Below are 5,225 nucleotides of genomic sequence, written 5' to 3'. Positions count from 1 at the left end.
CTGCAAGGGTTTTGGACTGGCAGCTGTGCAAACACAGACATCTTCCCTTAAAGAAGGCTAGCCAGAGCCAAGGCAACGAGGGGCTCTGCAGGGCAACACAACACAGCCATGGAGGAGATAATGGTATCTGTTCAGTAAAACAGATATTACTAGGTTATGAAAGTGGTGAGGTGGGAATCAAAGGCTGCTAACCAAGGCTTTGGTACTTGCTCATTATGAAAATAGGACAGCAGCAACGCTGTTGAAGACATTTTCCAGCAATCACTCCGTGCCCTCACTCACACATTGCCCAGATATCTCTTGGGAGCAGAAGACTCCAGCAAGCTGATAAATGAAGAGCTGGCTCCTGCTCAACTCACAGCACCACACTTGGGCCCAGCACCCTGAGAATGGCAGCGCTTGCTTGTGTTTTCATTATTCAGGCTTTATGGAAAATATTGCATGACTCCAAAGAGGATGTAGGAACATGAGAATTATGTTTTTAATCCATGATTAAGTCACAGTGAAACACTCACATGGCATATGCATTTGCAGAAGTAATGGGCCATGAGAAAAGGTCTCCTGTACAAGTCCCTTAAAAGGCTGAATAGATTCCTTCTGTCTCAGAGATTCTGGCACTGAGTTATCCTCAAAAGTAGTGTGAGCAGAGTTCTCATTTACTTGCTTGATACTAGTTTTAATACATTTGTAAAGCACGAAGAAGCAGTAGTAACCCATTGTAGGGAACAATAAAATACTTAAATTGCATGCCAGGTTTTTGCATAATGCGCCTTTATGTCACTTTGGATCTCATATCACGCCAGCTCAAGAAAAGTTCAAAGTTTGTAAATGAGTATTTCCTATTTTTCAGAGCACACAACACAGCTGATGCCACCCGAAAGCAGATCAGCAAGGAATAAATTTTTCAGCTCCCTGCAAGTTTTCCTCCTGAGCTCATTGTTTCTTGGCCCAGCCCCTGGCAGCAGATGACAGGAGCCTCACGGGGCCAGTGTGGTGTCCGAGGGTGCCGTGACACACACCCGGCCCTCTCTGCAGGGGCAGCTGGGTGGCTCTTTCTGCAGCTGAGCCAGGGCAGGACCTTTCTGCTGCTGCCCAAGGATTCCCCTCCGCTGGGAGGTTCTTCCCAGGGCTAGGCTGGCTGGCAGCATCAGGAAACAGTCCCAGCGTGCTGTGAAACGAGGGCCGAAATATGTTAATGTGAAGACTTTTTCCAAGTAATCTTTACCATCTGTTGTCTCACACTGATGTTAGTATTAATAATTTATAGACCTTCTCCTAAGGCTGAGGAGGAAGCAGAATGCTAAACTCTAAGACAGAGACAGTATCCTTTTTTTTTTTTTTTTTTTTTTTTAATGAGATTGATGTTGCTTCATACTATTGCCTTGCCCAGGGAATATATGGTGCTCTTCAGCTTTCTCCTGCTGTTGCTTTTGTAAGCCTTTTACTGAAAATAGCAGAGGCAAGATATTTATTTTAGTCCATTCCTCTGTTGCTTCTTTCCTTCTAAAATAAGGCATGCATCCTATCTGGTACATAAGCAAAGTGCACGTAAAGGTCAGAGGCAAAGCATAAGCTGACAATATAAGTCGCATTATAGGATGCAGTCACTGCCAGGCAAGAGCAGGCAGGGTTCCTTCTTGTGCTATCCGAGGCACTGCTAGGCTGAAGGAGCACAGTTGTGCTACCAGTTTAAGCCAGCAGAATCTCCTTGCTATATTTAACCTTGATTTCCTCAGAGACCAAATATGCAAATGACAAAATGCGATGCACAGCAAACACTGCTTTCATAAGGCAGGGCTAAATTATAGTCCCAAACAATCAAATCAGCCTTTCCTACTCACAAGGCTTCACTTTAATCCCTTATTAACAGGATTAATAGCAGACTTACAGTTCATACCATCTTACTCCCCTTTTACACAAACCAATCTAGCTGCTTTCACAGAGGGACAGGTGGATTAATAGTCTTAGTCAAAAACTATGGTGATAATGCAGAAAATCAGCCAAAGGGAGGGATTCCAGGGTGAAAACAGACAGCTGGAAGATTGCTATCACAGCCATGCAGTGACTTCACCCGCAGATAGAAATGTGAAATGCGTGGGAGACCCTTCTGCTTCTAAATTGAAAAGCAAAACAAACCCCCGAAAGATAAACAAGTACAGTAAAGGAATAAGTCTCTCTATTAATAAATGCTTACCAGAGGATAAACAAGTAAAGGGATAAAGAACCTGTGAAGCTCAGAAATGTGGAGGCATTCGCCGAAACATAACTCCGCTAAGAAACGCAAAGCTCTGACAGACTGTTATACAATCTTTGATTTCTTTTAATAACACTTGAAGGTCAGATGCCACAGCTCTTCCTGGAAATCCTAAAAAGACTGGGTGGCTCCCCAAGTTAGAAAGGAACTGCCACATCGTATGTTGTGCAACACAGAGCTATTGACCGAGGTATATTATATTACCTCCGCCAGCTGACTCAGCCCCAGTTGTTATAAAAGGCTTTGGTACCCGGGCGAGCAGCACGTAGCAGTCACACGCCCAGGGCTGCCGGACCCCGGGCTGGGGCTGGGCAAGGTCGGGGGGTCAGGCTGATTTAGCCCGGCACCCCCCAGCGCAGGGCTCAGCTGGGTTACCCGAGTTCACACCGAGCTATTGACGGGCAGCGGCTCTGCTTACTCATTACGGGATCAGCAGGGGACTGTCTGGGGCGCAAAAGTTAACCCTTCCCCCGCCCCGCCTAGCCAAGAAAAGGTCCTTAAAAAACAGCACCGGGAAGTCCCGGCTGGGGGAGCCGCCGGGGCTGGGCTGGTGCAGCTGTGCTGCTTAGAAAGGGGGTGGTGGAGGTACAGGGAAAAAGAGAGGCTATTCCCCAGGTGGGAATTCTAAAAAAGAAGGAGCAATGACACCTGCAGCCAGCTTTCACGCGGCCAATTAATCCCTCATTCCCGACTCCTGTGGTAAGGTAATCAGGGATAAGGTAGGGATGCACACTGTGGGGTAAAGCACGTTTCTCACCATGACCCAACCCGGGTGTTAGTCCACTAAGACGCCTGTGCCCATGTTTTCACTCTCAGTTTCACCAGTGTTCATGAAATTATTGCAATCTTGTAATGGCACTTTTTCCCTAATAATTCAGACCTTTACTGTCCAGACCCCAGCTGGAGTCTTGCGTCCAGCTCTGGGTCCCCAGCATGAGCAGGACGTGGACCTGCAGGAGTGAGTCCTGAGGAGGCACAAAGCTGGTCAGAGGGCTGGCACATCCCTCCTGTGGAGAGGCTGAGAGAGGTTGGCTTGTTCAGCCTGGAGAAGAGAAGGTGTTGAGGAGGACTTAGAGCCCCTTCCCGTGCATAATGGGTCATAGCACAGGTCATAGCTGAGGCCATAGCACAGGTTGCCCAGAGCAGCTGGGGATGCCCCATCCCTGGGAATGTTCAATCCCAGGTTGGATGGGGCTCCGAGTCTAGTGGAAGGTGTCCTTGCTCAGGGCAGGGAGGTTGCAATGAGATGATCTTTAAGGTCCCTTCAAACCCAAAGCCATTCTGTGATTCCATGTGAAAACATAGAAAACATTTTTAGGATAACTTCCTTGTGGCTTCACCTTTTAGAGCTCATAATCAAGATTAAGCATAAAAAAACTCCAAAAGATGGGGGGGGGGGGGGGGAATTATTCTTGTGCCTCACAGCCCTGTTAGGCAGTACTATGATTTCCTGGTAATGGCATTCTAATTTATGTCTTCTGAAGTTAGAAGTTGTCTAATATATCATCACAGCCCACTAAGAGATATTAAGGTGGTTTTATTTGGTACTTAAAACCAAAATAAAAATATTTCTGCAGTATAATAAAAAGTGCAATTCTCCCTTTTCCATCAAGTCAAAATCCTCTCTAAAGAAAATAGTTTCATTCTATCACAGAGAACAGATGGTGAATAGCAGGTATGCAAACTGTTCATACTACTCTTCTTTATTTCACCTTCCACTGTAATTATATTTCATGCCAGATTCCAAATGAAGTATTGAATTCAAAGATCAGAATTTGGTAGAGATTAATTTTGCAAAGCTTTAAACATTAGTTCAATTTTGTGACGTTTTGAGTGTAATTCATACACATCTCAAAGTGTGCCAGATACTTAGAGGTACATCAAAAAATGCAAAGGTCTTATCACAGTTTATACAATGAAAATTCTCAAATAAACAATGAAATATAAGTAAAAAAGCAGTGAAGTTTGCTTGCATCTGGCTAATGTCTCCATTAATTTTCATTAGTAATTTCTAATATTAAGAGCAGGGAATGTAGGATTTATAGCTCTTTTCAAAGAAGAGCCAACAGAAATTAGTTGGATTGGGCCAGTGGATCAGTACCAAGAATAGAGGCAGAAAAGATAGAACAGAGCCTTTAAAAGTGGCAAATGAAGGATTTCCGCAGATGAAGTGTACTAGAAGGAGATACAGAAAGACATTAAGGTGTGCATGTCCATGAAGGCAAGAGGCAAAAAAAATCTAATTTTGTAGGGAGGTCAGCAAAAGAACTTGAAGAAGAATGGGATTTGATCCAAGTGAAAGGTAAGATAGAAATCAGCTTAGGAAAAATATCAGGAGCCAAAAGAGAATGTGTCGCTTATCTATAACTTTTGAAGCGCTGGTATATTTGTTTGTTGGAGATTGTAGAGAAAATACAATTGTGTGAATTTTAAGACTGAATGGCAGTGGGAAAAGCTGGATAAGAAATGGTAAGTCAGAAAAAGAGGATATACTTACAAGCTTAATGAGCATCAAGGAAGAGAAGGAACTTTAAAGTGCTTGAGTTTCAGTTTGTTGGCATGTGGTTTTCCTTCTGCAGAGGGATATTGAGGAAGTTCAGCTGGCAAGGGAAAGGCAAGCTGTGAGCAAAGCAGAGTGGAAATGAAGAAGTTAAATTGCTGAGTTTGTAACGGGCAGTTGAAGATGTGGAAGTGTGTCATGACATGGGAATGGAGGAAAACAAGAAGCGTATGGCATTTCTGAAAGCTGGAGAACAGGTGGTTTTCAGGAAGGGAGGGTGTGCAGTCACCCTGCAACGGAAGGGAGGATGAGCTTGCTGGTGACTTTCCTGGCAGTGCTGTAAGCCATTTCTATGGACAAGGGGGAAAGAAAGCAGATTTTACAGAACTGACTGAGTAGGGCCACAACAAATGAGATTGTGGTTTTCTCTAACTTTTTTTTTTTTTTTTAACATGTTTAAGACATATGGAG

The 5,225-nt window shown here is 44.2% G+C and overlaps 1 long non-coding RNA gene across 1 annotated transcript; it reads right to left on the bottom strand.

Annotated features, from left to right (window-relative positions):
• Nucleotides 1–462: 462 nt before the first annotated feature.
• LOC121360431 lies at nt 463–2,285 on the bottom strand. Its single transcript, XR_005956202.1, has 2 exons — nt 2,195–2,285; nt 463–1,168 (listed from the first exon to the last, which is right to left on the bottom strand). It is a non-coding gene; the product is annotated as an uncharacterized LOC121360431 (long non-coding RNA).
• Between the last annotated feature and the right edge of the window lie 2,940 nt (nt 2,286–5,225).

The sequence above is a fragment of the Pyrgilauda ruficollis genome, unplaced genomic scaffold (assembly GCF_017590135.1).
Source record: "Pyrgilauda ruficollis isolate IOZ18807 unplaced genomic scaffold, ASM1759013v1 scaffold50, whole genome shotgun sequence".
NCBI classification, from domain to species: Eukaryota; Metazoa; Chordata; class Aves; order Passeriformes; family Passeridae; genus Pyrgilauda; species Pyrgilauda ruficollis.
Note: the sequence above shows the minus strand (reverse complement) of the source record. Positions and strands in the feature narration are given on the sequence as shown.